The sequence below is a fragment of the Mobula hypostoma genome, chromosome 10, assembly GCF_963921235.1.
Source record: "Mobula hypostoma chromosome 10, sMobHyp1.1, whole genome shotgun sequence".
NCBI classification, from domain to species: domain Eukaryota; kingdom Metazoa; phylum Chordata; class Chondrichthyes; order Myliobatiformes; family Myliobatidae; genus Mobula; species Mobula hypostoma.
Window position 1 is genome coordinate 76,722,367 of NC_086106.1, and position 18,754 is coordinate 76,741,120.

Here is an 18,754-nt window from a genome sequence, read left to right on the forward strand (position 1 = left end):
TGCAGTCGACGTTTCAGGCCGAGACCCTTTGTCAGGACTAACTGAAGGAAGAGTGAGTAAGGGATTTGAAAGTTGGAGGGGGAGGGGGAGATCCAAAATGATAGGAGAAGACAGGAGGGGGAGGGATGGAGCCAAGAGCTGGACAGGTGATAGGCAAAAGGGATACGAGAGGATCATGGGACAGGAGGTCCGGGAAGAAAGACGGGGGGGGGGTGGGGGCCCAGAGGATGGGTAAGGGGTATATTCAGAGGGACAGAGGGAGAAAAAGGAGAGTGAGAGAAAGAATGTGTGTATAAAAATAAGTAACAGATGGGGTACGAGGGGGAGGTGGGGCATTAGCGGAAGTTAGAGAAGTCGATGTTCATGCCATCAGGTTGGAGGCTACCCAGACGGAATATAAGGTGTTGTTCCTCCAACCTGAGTGTGGCTTCATCTTTATAGTAGAGGAGATGAAAAGAGGATGGCTTCTACAACAGGATAATGAACCTAAACACACCTCAAAATCCACAATGGACTACCTCAAGAGGCACAAGCTGAAGGTTTTGCCATGGCCCTCTCAGTCTCCTGACCTAAGCATCATCGAGAATCTGTGGAGAGACCTCAAAAGAGCAGTGCATGCAAGACGGTCCAAGAATCTCAGAACTAGAAGCCTTTTGCGAGGAAGAATGGGTGAAAATCCCCCAAACAAGAATTGAAAGACTCTTAGCTGGCTACAGAAAGCGTTTATAAGCTGTGATACTTGCCAAAGGGGGTGTCACTAAGTACTGCCATGCAGGGTGCCCAAACTTCTGCTTCAGGCCCTTTTCCTTTTTTGTTATTTTGAAACTGTAAAAGATGGAAATAAAAGTTTTTTTGATTAAAGTATTAAAGAAATGTGTCATTTTTAACTTTATGCCTTTTGGAAATCAGTTCACTGTTTACTCACTTAGCTATTCACAGTAACAGAAATTTTGACCGGGGTGCCCAAACTTTTGCATGCCACTGTATCGTCTTGATGGGCTGACAAAGGAAAGACCACATCATTAAATCAGCATACAAATCTTTTAATTGGTTCCCTGATTCCCCAGTTCTGAAATGCTAAATCTATTCTTAATCAATCCCACTTAGCAAAGCTGAATTGTCAGAGACAATGATGGACGCTAACCCCACATTATATATAGCACAAGAGCTTTGGAGGGTTAATGGTGCCTAACGGCGACTCCTTTGCTTGTATCTTCAGAAACAGCTCTATTTCCACCGTTAATATCTTTATTTTTCTCTTTCAGGGTTCCTTTGAAGACCCTGACCTGGATTAACACGCAGGCTGCGGTTCTTTGCAGGAATGGGACCCATTCTCGGGGTTCTACGACAGGCCATTATTCAACATGCCAAGGGTTTGGCCTGAGAGTCTCGCTTGTGTTTGGAAGCCTAAGATCTCGGGGCTCTGTCAATGGGCGGATCAAGGGTCGGTGTCACGACAGGAGACTCGTGTCATCAGGAGGCCGGAAAATCTTTCACTGTGGGCCTGAAGACCCAAGGTCTTTGCGATCTTCGGACACAGAGCTCGAAAAAAGCAGACTTTTAACATCGTAAACCAGCGGGTTATTGTTATGTCTCCTGCTCGCTGTGGAAATGGGGGACACCTCCCTTTCCCGTGCCAGGGAGGGAGAGAACCTGTGGTTTGTCAAATGTTGAATGAAATGCGAAGCCTTTGGGGTAAAAATGGTCTGTGTCTTTGCTATAGCTTAGCACACGCTTGGGCTTGGTGACGGTACCGATATGTCTTTTTTTTTGCTGGTGGGGGGAGGGGGATCGTTGCTTGCCACCACTTACACGCGGGAGGGGGGACTTTGGGCTTCTTACGTTTAACTGTTGTTCATTCTTTGGGGCACTTCTCGGTTTTCATGGGTGTTTGTGAAGAAAAAGCATTTCAGGATGTATATTGTATAATTTCTCTAACATTAACTTGGACCTCTGAACCTTTGAACAAGAGAACTGACACCCATAACCATATCAATTTTATTGTCATAAGTCTAATGGAAATTAGTAAACCAAATAGCATTCAACAACAATCTTTATGGACACATTTTAAACAATATCTTATGCCTGCTTATTACTTCCTTTGAAGAAAAAGGGAACTTTGAATTCAAAAGATCACAAAGAAATGAAAATACACTATTTGTGTTCCACAATCAACGTAACCACTGTACAATAAACCTTATTTTCGAACTGAGAACCAAGCTTGATCTCAAAAATTTCTCTAAATATATCATGATGAATATTAAAAGGACTTATTTTGTAAAAGATTAGTTTATATAGGAACTAATAAGCTTGAGAACTTTTTGTACCTTCATTTAAGCACCAAAATATCTGCCAACAAAAGACCTGCCATTTAGTTATTACCAACTTTTATGAAGCAAATCATGTTTTCTTCTCAGAAACTTGCATAAATATTAAGTACAATTCTGAACTTTTATGTTTTAGACCATAAAATGCCTCAAAGGTAATACATGGATAGGGGTTCAAATTATATAGCATGTCCTAAATAGTGCTAGGTTGAAAAAAAAAGGAGTTTTTAGTGGAAAAGACAGTCTAGGACTCAATGGCAGATGTTTGATAGACTGTCCTTCTACTTCACCAACATGCACAAGCAGCTTTGAATTTATAATATGCTTGGCAACAGCTGGCCAGCAATAACTCTTCCTTTGATTTTCTTCAGTGAGACATGTGGCCTCCACTCAGCTGAGGTTATTCAGTCTTCAGAGCAGTCTATAAATTGGAAACAGTCCGAACCATTGGTCCCCTTCCTATCAGTGACTGTTTAATGTCAAGTTTAAACATACCTCTCCATCTGTCTAACAACATTTCAATCCCCATACCTTTCAATCTTAATTAAATGCAAACATAAATAAACCAATCATTGAAATATAAAACATCATTGTAGGGTACAGCTTTATTCCTTAGTTAATTAAATCCTTAGTCAAATCTCTTTACTACATATTTAGCCTGACAAGGATATAGCATTGGGCATAAATATAAATATTTCCCAGTTGATGCAGCTAGAGGTCTTTATTTGTTAAATCGATGTGCACATTTGCTATTTCAGGGCTATCCTATAGTTAAATCATGACTTTCCCAAAAAGAATTAAAAGGCACTTCAGGGAAAACAAAAGTTATTGATAAACCCAGTCTGTCTGGTTAAAGCATACAAGTAACAGAAAATTCTAAATCACGGTATTGTTTGTTTCTAACCTCAAAACTGTAAAGGAAGCAGTTTATAGACATATTTTTTATATATATAGATATATACACACACACATAAAATCTACAAGAGTGTACTAGCCAATAAAGTTTGGAAAACAGAATTACTAGTGCAGGAAAAATCACCAATGAGACAGTGGCTGTATTTTTTTAAGCTGACACTAAATGTATGATGTCTACAGTACTTCAAGACACCAACATTTTAATTAAAAAAGGATTAACCCTTAGTTTTCCAGAGCCTATGCTGATGGACTAACAGAAATTGAAAACTTAAAAGGCTATCCATTATCATTATAAAATATTCACTTCTTTCACTCTAAGTGAAAAATAATCTCTATATTACTTCAGTTACATATATTTATTATATTCCCAGAAATGCAAATTTTATGCATAATTTTCACAAGCAGTCCAGAATCGATTACGCATGAACTCAAGTACAGTGCAAATATCCAAAAAGCCGGACTCTTCAATCAAGTAAATGATAAATAACTAAAGGGTGCTATTCTAATTCAATCAAAACAATTTCATTTATTAACCAGTTAGGAGAATTTCTTTTACCTGTTAAGGAGCATCAAATATCTAGCTTTCTGGAGCCAGGTAACTAACAATAAATAAAATCAAATTGCTCAATTTCATGAAGCCAAAACAAAAGATGTTCAATAGAAAGTGTGCAAGCTTCTTTAACTGCTAACTTAATAAACTACTGTAAGAGTTACTGATTCTGCCCTCACTCTATTTCCTGGACGTTCACCCGTACCCTATTTCCACTACTTTAACAGGGGCAGAGCTCCTCGCCCTTAACAATCATCCGTGAGTCTCCTCATCCAGTGCGTCGTTTTCCCCAACCTCCGCCATCTTCAATGGGACCCTACCACCAAACATATCTTTATCTCCTACCCATTCTCTGCTTTCTGCAAGGATCGCTCTCTCTCTGATTCCTCTGACCATTCGTCCCTCCCTACTAATCTCCCTCTTGGCACCTATCCCTGTAAGCGGCTGAAGCCTGCTACACCTGCCCAATGACTTCCTCCCTCACCTCCATTCAGGGCCCCAAACAGTCCTCCCAGGTAAGGCAATACTTTACCTGGAAATCTACTGGAGTCATCTACTCTGTTTGGTGCTCCTGATGAGGCCTCCTCTAAATTGGTTAGAGCCAATGTAGAATGGGGACTGCTTTGTCAAGCACCTTCTCACATCAAGCAGGATTTCTCTGTGGCCAACCATTTTAATTGCATGGTTAATGGCCTCTTCTACTGCCATGATGAAGCCACTCTCTGCTTGTAAGAGCAACACCCCATATTCTGTTTCCGTAGCCTCCAACCTGATGGCATGAACATCAATTTAACTTCCAGTAATGTTTCCCCCTTGCCCCTCCCTATTCTGGTTCCCCTCTAACCTTTTCTCTTCTCTTCACCTGCCTATCACCTTCCTCCAGCACTCCTCCTTCCCTTTCACCCACGATCCACTTGCCTCTCTTATCAGATTCCTTCTTCCATCTGTCACCTTCCAGCCTCTCACTTCATCTCCCCTCCTCTATCACTTTCTAGCTTGTACTCCTTCCCTTCTCCCACCACCTTATTCTGGCTTCTTTCCCCTTCCTATCCAGTCCTGATGAAGGGTCTCGGCCGGAAACATTGGCTCAGTTGCTTGTATTGCAGTGTTGAGCGCATACAAGACCAAAATATCAAGGGAGGAGACACTTTTAAATCATGTTCTTATTGAAACATATGTGAGATGTACTTTGAGCTTTTGTCACCTGTCAGGGAACATAAAAAATAATGGAAAAGAAATACAGTTGATTCCAGTTAATTGGGGCACATTGGGACCAGTACATTTTGTACTAATTAAGTAGCTGCCCCAATTAGCCAAAGTTTCATGGAAATAGTTAAAGGTATAAAAATGAGAAACTAAGTAACAAATTACGTATTTAAATAAAACACAAAACAAATTAGAACACTGCCAACAGTACTACAGCACTATAAAACTGTATTCATTCCTAAGTTATTGAGGGAGGAATGGATCCAGTGTATGCTACTGTGTTCTTTTGATTGGCTGTAAATGAACAAAATCAGCACAGACACCTCAGTGTAGATAATGAATTGCCCTCATTTAATCCGTTCGATGACTGCATCCTCCAGATCATTGTAACATTCAAGATGATTGTCAATACCTTAAATTTTTTAGTTAACTTCTGAAGTAGTGAAATAGTTCATTTTGATTCCCAGCCATCTCTAGCATCTTCAAGCCTGAGTTCTTGAAACCTCAGTGAGCAAAAGAGTTCTGAATTGTCTTACTGCTATTTCTTGCCAACTATCAGTGACAAAATTCACTATTTTTTATTAAAAACACATATACATGCAACTGACACTATTTAAAAACTGTTTGCTCTAAGCATGATGTAGTGTCTAATGGGCACACAATTGTACAGGTCTGATGCTAATTTCTTTAGGTCTCCTGCCTATTTAATTAGTGTCCCAAGTAAACAAAGGGAATCCTGAACATCTCTCTATTAGTTTCGAATTCTTTAAGAATTGTCCTAAACAAGTGGCTTCCCCGATTAACCAATGACCCAAGTAACTGGAATCCAGTACAAGTGTTACTACAGGTTAAGCCATAAAAAGAAGAAAAGAGCAATCAGTTGTACTGAGCTGTTTCTTTTGTTGTAAACAGGTTGACCATTGCATCAAACTTAAGATCTGTGTAGAATTCTTTAATACTGACAATGTATATGTGGATTTTGTGGCCACTGCAAGTCAGGCTCAAATCCATGTAAGCAATCATTCAAGATGCCGATCTCAAGTAACTATGTGAAAATTACAGAGACGTATTTAATAGTTAATAACCAATCTGCAAGAAGGTTTTGGAGGGAAATGTGTACAGATGGTCTGGCACTGCGAATGTGTCAAATACTAGACTCAGTGCTACCGCAAACCAGCAACCGAAAAACTGTTAAAAGTCTTGACAATAGGGAAAAGAAAACTACTTACATCTTTAGTAATTCTGTAAGGTGATACATTGCAAACGTGCCTGTGACATTCAATTGTTTTAATGTGTCTTTTTCCCTAGCATCAATCATGTAATGCACAACTTTCCATAAACCTGCTGCATTACATCAAAAACCCATAATGATCCAAATGCTTAGCCGTTACCAATGAGCATGACAGTAGATCTACAAAGTTGCACTGAATTACAAACTGCTGCATTTTTCCCGCAGCCAAAATATAGATGAAATAACTTTTTAATCACTATTACTTACAAATCAATTTGAACGTGAAATTCATGTAATTGTTAATTACCAGAAACAATATTCTTATCTAAATCAAGCAATAAAGAGCTTCAAGGTTCAATAGTGATCAATATTAACTTTCATATACATAAACTTCATTACAACTCAAGATACCTGTTTTAAACATTGAATTATTTTAAGTTAAAGTGACGACTATTGGATAAGAAAAATGGATGCTATTGTGCACAGCAAGACAAGTAAGGAAGATGATAATGGGAACAATTAGGAGGGAAAAAAGCAGAGGGAACCATATGGGGGTAGGGAAAGAGAGGATCCAGTGGGCGATAGTGGATGAAACATGGAGTATAGGAACTGGTCGTAGGGGAGGGTGGGGCTGGAGAGAGAGATTGGGAAAGGGAACAAGAATGGGAGGAGCAAAGATCAATTGGAAGATCAGGTTCACGTTTATCATCATTGGCATACATATAAAGGACATAATAAAAGCCATGAAAATTAGACAGGAGTTACAGTTATTACCCCTCAGCCATCAGGCTCTTGAACATGAGGGGATGACTTTGCTCAGCTCCTCTTGCCCCAAAAACTACACTATTCCCACACCCTACAGGCTCACTTTCAAAGACTCTTCATCTCATGTTCTCCATACTTATTGCTTATTTATCCATTATAATAATTATTTATTTTTGTATCTGTGCAGTTTGTTGTCTTTCGCACAGATTGTCCATGATTTGTGTGTGGTCTTTCACTGATCCTATTTTGATTATTAGATTTATTGACTATGCCCACAAGAACATGAAACTCAGTTTTTTATACGGTGATATATATGTATTTTGATACTAAGTTTACTTTGAGCTTTAAAGGTTACCAGAAATTGGAAAATTTAATATTTATACTACTGGGTTGTAGACTACCCAGGCACAATGAGGTGTCAATCACCTAGTCTGAGTTGGGCCTCACCCTGGCAGTGGAGAATGGGCAGTTGAAATGGCATGCAGCTAGGAACTTGGGATGGCAGTGCAAATAGTGCAGGAGCTCAGGTGCTCTGTAAATTGTTTGCCTAGTCTACACTAAATCTTGCTAATGTAAAGGAGACCACGTTGGGAGCACTGAATGTAACAATGTTGGAGGAGGTGCACACGAATCTTTGCCTCACAAGGTTGATTCATTTTTTGGATGGTGGTGAAGGAGATAATGTAAAATCAAGTGTGGCACCTACTGCATTTGCAAGAAGAGAATGGGGTGGGACAAAACAGTCATATAGGGAATGGTAACAACACACATCAAAGTTGCTGGTGAACGCAGCAGGCCAGGCAGCATCTCTAGGAAGAGGTACAGTCGATGTTTCAGGCCGAGACCCTTCGTCAGGCCTGCTGCGTTCACCAGCAACTTTGATGTGTGTTGCTTGAATTTCCAGCATCTGCAGAATTCCTGCTGTTGCATATAGGGAATGGTCTTGCAGACAGCAAAAAGAGGTGAACTGTACCAAAAACACATCAACAAGGTCATCACTAGAACTCCCTTTCTCAGGCTATGGCACACATTGTTTCTATCCAAAATGACAAAAGGCAAATAAGCTTCCTGTTCAGTCCTAGATAGCAATTGAAAAGATACCAAACAGAAAATTCAGTACAAGGGGCATACAGAATTTCAAAGCCCAATCATAACTTTAAAGCTACAGCAATTTCTGTTATCATCCAAAAATAAAAGTACACGGTGATCAAAAGCATACTCTATTAAACTTCAGGATTAAAACTAATCCCCAGCAACCTAAAAAGCATAGGAAAAATTAAATTGATTCTATATTAGAAGTAACAAAATCTTTGTTTGCAATTCAAACTATGCAAAATAAGAGTAACACAATACCAGCTCCAGGACAAACTCTAGTCTTAAAAAAAACACTGCCAATTCTAAACTCACTTGCTCCTGCAAATGCAAATTTCCAAACGCAGATTGCTTTGACCTTTTATACTGCTGTTCACATGAAAAAAGTTCTATTTAAAAGCATCAGTTTAGAAAAATGCATATTATAAAATGAATCTATTTTAATCTGTTTACTATTTTCCTTAGTCATACTAAAGAGTGAAGCACTATTGGTCAATGCAAATTTAATCAGGCCATCATGAACAGAGGATATGTCACTTGCACATTTCTCGTTAAAATCTTTCACAAGGCTATACATTTATGATCTTTTTCCTTCAATGCTTAATTTTATTTACTTTGCAGCAGTCACATATAACTGAGCTGCAAAACAAAATTATAAAATCTCAAGCCTAACTCATCACCTATATACCTTGGATTTGTATAAAACTTCCCAAGCCACCTCAGAGGGGTGATCAGAAATAAATGGATGCCAATCCAAAAAGAAAAGATGGGTTTTAAGCAAGATTGTGGAGGAAAAAGAAATTTCAGAGTGAGGTGCTAAATTGGGTGCTGTTATATCACCACACATATTCAACCACCTAAAGACTCATGAAAAGCCTAATAATGGCACCTTAATTATCTGAAAGAAATATGTTCTGATAACCAATAAAACCAGAACACACTATGCCAAAATTTAAACGGGAATGCAGTGGCATTCTGCTTTTAGAAGAAGATGGCGTGAGCGACCAATGGCAACGTCCTACGGACAGTTTACAAAAGTACTACTTTTACCTCTTTCAAATATCATTCTCCTATTAAGCTGTGTGCCATTGGAACCTGTAATTTACATTTTGGTGGTGTGTTTTCAGACCGATTGTGTGACCTGGCACTTTGCTGTCTCCAAGGGAATACAGTGAGTTTCGGAGTGGGGTAAGTGGCCTGGTGACCACAAAACCTGGAGACTCTATTTCTTGCCGTTTAAAGCATCGAGCAAGATTGAAATCAAATCAATAATGACGAGAGTAGAAGGCGAGCGGGTGTTCAGTGGTATCTGCCTATGCGTGATTGGCCTCTCTCTCCCTCTAGCTTGCCACTGCCAGAGGATGGTGCCGGTGTCTTAGGTCCAAGGCAAGGATTAATCAATGTGGTTTGTGGATCGGCCTCTGCAGTTCAGGTTACTTGTTTCTGGTTACTCTTTTTTTTAATGCTATTTTGATTGAGGTGGACTGGCTCTTGGCCGACAGTCAATGAATGACAGTGCTAAATTGAACTGAACTCAATTCAACATTCCTAGACTGTTTCAAGGACTCATTTTTTTGATGTTTTATATTGTGTGTTTTGCTCATTTTTTGTCATTTGCATAATTTGTGCTTTTTTGTGAGTTGGGTGTTTAATGTTTTCTTTGAACACGTTCCACGGTCTTCTTTGTTTCCTGGTTGTCTGTGGGAATCTCAGGGTTCTATACTGCGTACATGCTTTGATAATAAATGTACCTGGAACTTTTAAATAGTTGACTAAAACTGAAGCTTACTAAATGGAAAGCAAAAGCAAAATCCTGTTGTAGATCCATATTTACATCATGGTACTGAGGTTAAGGGGCTTGAGAACTTCAAGTTCCGAGGAGTGAACGTCACCAGTAGATTGACCTCATCCAACCAGATAGATATCAGGGCCAAGAAAACTCACCAATGCCTCTACTTTCTCAGGATACCAAAGAAATTTAACATGTCCCCTTTGACCCTCACCAATTTTTAAATTGATGCAACATTGAAGGCATTCTATCCAGAGGTATCATGGCTTAGTTTGTAAAATGCCCTGTGACCGCAATAAACCAGAGTTGTGGGCAACTCGGCACATCATGGAAACCAGCTATCCCTCTATCGACTTTGTCTACATTTCCCAGATTCCCACCAACCTCAGATATTCATTCTCTTCTTCCCCTTTCCCAAAGGTAATAAGTACAAACATTTGAAAGCACATAACACCAGAATTGAGGATAGTTTCTATAACACTGTTATAAGACTATTGAAACTACCTTTTTATGTCATTGCACCTTATTGTCTACACTCACTTTCTCTGTAATACCCTTTTCTGCATTTTGTTATTATTTTTCCTTCTGCTGTACTTCCATGTACTGTTGAAATGAAACAATTTGTATGGAATGTATACAAGGCAACTTTATCAGTGTAATTTGGTACACATGACAATAATAAACCAATTTACTTTTATTTTAAATCAACATTTTAACAGGAATTATTTTGTTTGCACAATATCAAGATGGGGTGTTTTGAAAATAATTTGCAGCATTCTTTTGATTTCTTTCAATACAGTTTAATTTCAGATCATCTACAACCAGTTTCTCAGATCCAGTGTAAAAACATTTGTACAATTAGATGGCATCATAAGTCATTTAAAAATCAAAACTTAAGTTTAGGATTCTGATTTTGAACAAATTCTACTTAACAATTCAATGATAATTCTGTATGAATTTACATCATATTATAACCAGCCAAAAAGCTAGAACTTCTGCACTGAAAACTACTTATGTCAAATATAGTTTGCTCAAAATACATCTGATGGAGAGAATGCCTATGAGAGCACAAGGTAGGTGAAATAATTATCACAATACTTTTTACTGTAATTCCTGTCTTTACGGGAAATTGTAGTACTGTACACGGCACTGTATTGTTATAACCAGATATTTGAGAAACAGGCACAGATGCAACATTGGACAATAAGAGCCCAGTCAAAGATTTTCATCCTAGAAATGTCAAGATTACAAAATTATACCACTGGCATATGTGGACGCCTAAAATTACAAGCTGCTGCTTGTAGCAGTAAACAGTTTTTCTATTGAGAATGACTGACAACCAATATTTACTGCACAGTATATAGTAATACACAACTGTCACATTATCCCTGCAGTTATAATTTCACAGGTCAGATATCACATTGTTAGAAGTCAGATATTCAGCAGTTATATTTCCAAAGTACAATCCATTTTAACCAATAATAGCTAGATAAGAAACTCCAATGCAATCACCAAAAAGTATTTATTATAATTTTTGTAGTTGCCTTAAAACGAGATATTTGATTTGCTGCAATTTCAGCAAATTAATACAAACTTCAGGGAAACTATATTAAAAGTATAAGGAAACTAACACCATAAACCCATCAACTCTTGTTCCTGCACCATGAGGATAAAATGGAAACACTGAAAATAATCTATAGGAAGAGGTGCAGTCGACGTTTCAGGCCGAGACCCTTCGTCCTGACGAAGGGTCTCGGCCTGAAACGTCGACTGCGCCTCTTCCTATAGATGCTGCTTGGCCTGCTGCGTTCACCAGCAACTTTGATGTATGTTGCTTTAATTTCCAGCATCTGCAGAATTCCTGTTGTTTACACTGAAAATAATCACCAGGTTTGATTGTACCTTAGTAGAAGAAACAGTAAGTATATCAAATGTGTGACCTTTGGTCATTGATCACCTCCATTGTTTACACCAATACCTCCTAACTTGGCAAGTATTTCCAAATGTTTCTGTTTTAGGTCATATTTCTAGGATCCATATTATTCTTTTCTATCAACACTGACAATATTTAATGGATTGCACAAAACGTGCTTTACTGTCGAAACATTATTCTAAATAGGCTCTTGTAAAATTACAGAATTAAAGAAGATTTAACCACTTTTCCCCGAAAGCATTTTCCCACAGGTATTGCCCGTTGGCAGATATGACACATGCACATTTCAAACCGGAAACCTCACGACATGTTTGAAATGCGGGAACTGTTTTTGTGAATCTTGGCACAAAGGGAATGGAGACATCAGATCAAATATATTTAGCTTAAAACCGTTAATGCCATTTTAGTGACAATACGTAGAAATATTAAACACAAAGATATAAATCTTCTATTCTAATTTATCATATTTTAAATCGGAAAATATTAAGAGTACAATAAATTAAAACAATATTTTAAAGCTAAACCAACAAGATGCAACATCGGAGGATTTGCAATGGGTGACTTTATTAGAGGTAATCTCGCTCAGAGAAGACGAGTACCATCTCAAACCGCAAAAAACGAGCGGCAAATGTGTGCGTGTCACTATCCGGACAGTCATGTCTGTTGCAAAATGCTGCAAATCACTCTGCTGTGTGTGCTCGGCGCGCGCACACACACACACAGACAGACACGCTATTTTCCAACTGCATCAGAGCCACAGCCCCGTGGAAGGTGAAAGGGTTGCAGTGAATTTGAAACACGAGAAAAGGAGAGAAGGCCGATCATGGCCGCTTCCCCTCCCCCACCACTACCCCCCTCCCCCGGAGTCAGACACCAATCACCCGCCCAGCGGCCGACATCTTGTTTTTCTGCCATATTACGTTTTCTGCCCCCCTGCGCTTGTCCTCGCTGATTTGGGGGAGGTTACCTCAGCACAAACCGGTGACCAACACCTAAGCTTCCAGCTCAGGCCACCGCACCCTCCTTTCCTCCCTGGTATTTCACTTTGTTTAACTTAATTGAACCTGGTCGCGCACAAAAGACGAACTCACTCCCAACTTCTCTCTCGGATCGCCGTCTCCTCCTCCACCACCACGGCCGAAAGTCCGAGCTAACCGTCGAAATTTCCCCCGTCTCTTTCTTCCTATCTCGCTGCGCTTCTTCCTTTTGGTCCGCTGAGATTTCAAGCCCTATGTCGGACTAGCCAAATGGGGCGGGAGGAACAGGGCCGCGGCCTAACTGCGGCCTTAACCCGGCCTAGTTCCGCCCTTCAATTACCTCAGTACGGGGCCCGAGGCGCGCCCTTGATCTCGGCGCCCTTCCCCCCCGCTGGGCGGGCCCACTCGATGTAAGCCGGCAACTTGCTCGTCGTGCTGCAGCCGGCTGTGCTGTGAGTCGCGGCGCGATGCCGTCTCCTGACAGGGGCCGAACGCTGCCCGGCGCCAGGCCCCGCCAATTAGGCTTCGATCTGGCGGCGGCGGCGGCGGGCTGAGCGAGCGCGCGCGCCCGCCCGCCCGCACCGGCTTTTCGGGTTACGTCAGAGCGAGGCAGCTGAGGAGTTGCAGTCTGAGCCGCAGGGTAGAGCAGAGCGCAGGTTGAGAGGCGCTGCAACAACAAAACCACGGGAATCGGGCAAAATCTGCAGTAACTGCAACAAAATAATGCAGCGCACGAAAGGGTAAAAGGTGCGTTATCAAATCCTGCAAACGAGGAGTTTGTTTTTGCACACGCAAAAATTTGTCCAGGGATAAAATTAGTGCAGGCCCCATGGACGTGTCACTCGTTGACAACTATCCTTTACAATTCTTTTTAAATATTGTCTTCATCTGATTTGTGTCCCATTAAACAAAACGTAAAAGCGGTCTCAACAGTTTTAAATAGCCCCAATAAGAGAAATTGGTAGGTGAGGGAGAGGATTGGTAAGGTTTGCCATTTCTGGAATGTTAAAACTAGCTAAATAATATACAAGCCAAGGGCCGACTTATTCATCGAAAGGTACACTATCACACCTCTAAGACACATTGTAGGGGAAATAATGCTATAGATGTGGACCTACGGCTGCTCTAATTACCAGAACACAGGCCCCCACTGAAAATGGAAATTTGATAGACTGAACTGATAGAAATAATGCAGTGGCAACAACTATAAATTCTGGAAATTACTTTTATATCATGGTAATGGTAAATTGGAGAAAGAAACTGACAAAAATGTGTTTGCTTTAATATATAGTTTGGTATATGTACTTTTAATTAAGACTTTTAAGTTTAGGAAAGTTTTGGTATGTGTAGAGCAATATTGACTTAGATGAGTGTCCATGAGTAGCTTTTTAAAATACAACTTCACATATTTGAAGTCTGGTCTCACTGTTAACTGGAAAATTTTCATTCAGCTTGGCATGTGGTAAAAATTCTGTCAAGCACCTCAGCTAACTGAGGGCAAGTTAAGAAAGAAAGCCATGTAAAGAAAAATAATGGTAACATTTAAGGCAGTGGTTGAAAACAATTCTGTGTATCTACTTAAAGATTGCTCCAGTTACCTGAGAATATATACAATGGATTCAGGTTAATTGGGTCACATCGGGACCAGTACGTTTTGGTCCAATTAAGTGACTGTCCCATTTAGCTGAATTTTCATGGAAATAGTTAAAAAGGTATTAAAAAGACCTAAATAACAAATTATGTATTTAAGTGAAATACAGAACAAATTAGAACACTACCAATAGTACTAGAGTGCTAAAAAACTGTATTAGTTCCTAATAGTTATCAACAGGAATTCATCCAATGTACATAATGAACAAAATCAGTGCAGACACCTATGCATATATGGACTGCCTTCACATAGTGCTGCTGACGATTGCATTCTTAATCTTCATTGTCATTGTAACATTCAAGGTGATTGCTGATACCTTCAATTTCATTGTAGTTGATAACTTGTTGAAGTTGTGATACCATTTCATTTTCACTCCCAGCCAGTGTTGGCATCTCCAAGCCTGAATGCTTGAAAATGCAATGAGCAAAAGAATCCTGAATTGTCTTGTTGCTTATTTCTCACAATTTATCAATGACATAGATCACTTCTTTTCGAACGCAAACACTAACAATTGACGCTATTTAAAAACTGCTTACTCAAAGCTCAGTGTAGTACCTAACGGCCACATAAATGCACGCAACTGACCCTAGTTAGAACCTGTTCAGCACCAGTCTGATGCCACAGTTAAGGGGCATAGTGTCCCCAATAAACAAAGGGATTCCTGGCAATTTCCTTTAATAAGTTTATTTTCTTTAAGCATTCTCCCACATACACATAACAGTTGCCCCAATTAACCAGAATCCATTGTACTATGACTTTACCAATAAATTTTCTTAGTTTTGTTCGATAATCTTAAAAGCCAAATAAAAGATGCAAAAGGCTTCTCAATTGGGAAAGACAAAAAAAAACTGAGAACATATTAAGCAGAACTGGAATGAACATGGATAGTGAGGTCTACTTTCTGAAGTCAGAAACTTAAATACAACACTTTAGAATGAAAAGTTAAAAGCTTAGAATTTAATAAGGTCATATTTATCAATTTTGTCTTTTTTGACTATGACATATTGGTTGAAAATTATAATTTCAAATCAATTAAAAGCCAGATTCATTTTGGGAAACCTAATATACAGAGATATGGTTGGAAGTGCTAGTAATATGGAACTTTTCAAGTTGAGATCACTGAATAGTTATCTCACTGAAATGTGCAACAGTTATAACTAAAGGTTGTTCACAATCTGAACAAACCAAAACAAGGATATTTTATTTCAAGTGTTCTGCTGTTTAGGACTAAGATGAGTAAAAATTCTCTTCACTTAGATTATGTATCTCAGAAATTCTAGAGAACAAAATTTGTGCAAATGCGGAGGTGCTTAAAGAAATTAAGGACTTGACCATTTATTTTCTAGGATCACTGAATAATATTGGTCACAAGGGAGGAAAAAATGTACCTGGTGTGAAAATTACTATACATATCATTGTATCGTTCTTTTGTATAACAAAATTCAAAGTACATTTATTATCAAAGCATATTTACTGTATATAACCTTGAGATTTATCTTTTTGCAGGTATCCACAAAAGAAAGAAACACAATAGAACCAGTTTAAAGAAATAAAAACCCACACAATACCATCAAGCTGCCAGTGTGTGAAATAAAAGAACAGATTGTGCAATAAAAAGTAAACAAATAATAGTAACTGCAGAATCCCTGAAAGTGAGTCCACAGCCACTGAGGCGAGGCAGAGTCAGTTGAATGCTGAAGCGTCTTGATCAAATTGCTAAAACAGTTAAAAAGAAGTAAACCAAAACAAAAGGAACGTGAACTGCAGAATCTCTGAAAGTGAGTTCACAGCTGTGGAACATGTTCAGCACTGCGAAGAGTGAAACCCGTCCAATCGCCTGATGGCTACAGTGCAACAGCTGTTCCCAAACCCAGTGATGTGGGACCTAAGACCCCTGCACCTTACGCCCGCTGGCAGCAGTGAGAAGAGACTGGTCAAATGCAGGCAGATGGTGCTGAACACTTGTTTGTTTTCTGCTGTTCCTTGATCATTTCACTCTTGCTTGACGCTTTAGTTGATGCAGAGTAAGGGAGCTGAACACTAGTTTGTGTTCCACCCTTAAGAGCTGGCCGCTGAACGCTCTGCTCTCATCCATACCAAATCCCCCAGGAGATTGCAGAAGTGCCAGATCATTTAGTTGGCTCAAAAATATATCCTTAAAAAGGAAATTACAGGCTGCAATCAAATCGCAGAGCTGAAGAAATATATTTAGAGGAAGAGTAATATCTGGTAGTTTTGTGAGCTGTCTGCAGGATGTCACTGTTGGTCACTGGTACCATCTTGCCAGGCCAATCAGGGCCAATGGGAAAAGCAAAAGAGAAAAAAAAGTGAATAAAGTTCATGCAGATCAAATACCCATTGATTGACTTCGAATAAAACATTGTGATTAGCAACATGTTCAAGGTCACATGCTTGTCAATGTCACAAACTATAATCATGAATGAGCTGCTTCTGGTTGTAAATAGGTCACAGATCTATGAAAATATAGCACTGTTGCTTTTGATTTATAACTGATTTTTCTGCAGGGTGACGATAGGTAAGATGTGGAAATAGGTGTCAGCAACAATATTCTCCCTATTCAAATCAAGAGGAACCTTGGAAAGCTATTGTGACTATTCTCTTCTAGCGTAAACATTTTTACCTTTTCAGATGAACTTGCAAGTAAGAAAAAAAATGATTTAAATCTACATTAGCAAACCTGCCCTAATTTCTAAAACTTTAGTACCATTGCCCGGATCTTGTGGTTGAAATAAGTGTAAAATGTGTTCACTATGTTTAAATTGCGATACAACCACCATCTTTACGATTATTTATATGTTGAAGGAATCCCAGAAGTTTTTGTCAATCATTCCACTCCTTATGTTCTTTCTTAAATAAAATATTATTTAAAATGGTGAAAATCACTTAAAGAAAAAGCCTTATGATATTGCATTATTGTGCTTCATTATATTTTTTAGATAATTACAGAAAACGTCATTAGGATTCTTCCACAGAACTCTTGAGTAATCCAGGATGAACTCTTTTAGCTAAATTGAAAACTGATTGCAGAGTAATTTTCATAGGAATCAGGCATTATAATTTATACTCTTTTCTATTTGCATGCAACTACCACATAAGCACACAAGAATTCATAACATCCAGTTCTCGAAGGATTAAAGCAAGTTTAAGTCTTTTCCAAATATAAAATGAGCATATAGTGTACTTGTCCCTATTCAGAATAAAATATTAATACTATGATGTACAGTAATCTTTATCTAATTCTGGACCTCAAATAAACTTCCAGAGAGTTCACATCTGGTCATGTATGACTGCAACACTGTACCACAAATTGACAAGAGAAGCACAAATGAGGAAGCAGCGTCTAATGTCATCAGACTTAGAAAGGATCTTCAATTTCACCATCACAGTTAGGATCTTTTTCTTCAAAGATAAAATGAATTTTGATACTTCCTTCTGTGGACAATAAAAGAGCAATAGCTCCATGAAAATGGTGCAGAATATCTTAACTGCCCTGTTGCTGTTGTATGTCTAGTTGCCCTACCCTTCCTCACTACTTTATGCTGGAATCTGCAAAGGGGAGATAGGCAGTTTTTGTATGCAAATTAACTGATGTATCCATTTTTGCTCTGAATTGAGCATTCATTACCCAGTATCAGTTTGTAATCTGCTCATAGAAGAGCTCGGAACATAAGTATCAAGATTGTTCTGCAAGTTTAAGATACATAGTTCTTCCATATTCCACAAAATCAGCCAGTGCTTGAAAGCAAGCCCTTTCCAGACAGGTTCCAAAAGACTCATAGTTCATATTGCCTTCAGTTCATGAGATGCAGCCCACATTGGATCATCCAGGTTTCCCAGCTAACAAAATTCTTTTAAGTATTGAAATCCTGTTGCTGTCTAAATTTTAGTAGTGCCTTGGATTTACTTGTATAGTCTTAGAAATCTTGCATACTTGAAAGAAACTTTGGTCATCTACCTACAGGAAAGATGTAAACAAGGTTGAAAGAGTACAGAGAAAATTTACAAGGATGTTGCGGGTCTGAAGGACCCAAGTTATTAAGAAAGATTGAGTAGGTTAGGACTGTATACTTTAGATCATAGAAGAATGAGAGGAGATTTGATAGAGGTATACAAAATTATAAGGGGTGAATGCAAGCAGGCTTTTTCCACTGAGGTTGGGTGGGCTACAACCAGAGGTTATGGGTTAGGGGTGAAAGGTGAGAAGTTTAAGGGGAACATGAAGGGAAACACTGAGGGTCGTGAAAGTGGAATGAGCTGCCAACACAAGTAGTGTATGCAAGTTCGATTTCAACATTTT

General features: G+C 39.0%; 1 protein-coding gene across 4 annotated transcripts in view; it reads right to left on the reverse strand.

Moving 5' to 3' along the window:
• Nucleotides 1–13,263, reverse strand: part of znf711 (zinc finger protein 711) — a 58,348-nt gene extending 45,085 nt beyond the window's left edge. For 3 of the 4 annotated variants that reach the window (XM_063060642.1, XM_063060640.1, XM_063060638.1), the window contains exon 1: nucleotides 13,126–13,263. The gene's annotated coding sequence lies outside the window, so the exon portion shown is untranslated. Of the gene's footprint in view, nucleotides 1–12,899; nucleotides 13,100–13,125 lie in introns of those variants that run through there. The other variant, XM_063060639.1, reaches the window with a different exon arrangement.
• Between the last annotated feature and the right edge of the window lie 5,491 nt (nucleotides 13,264–18,754).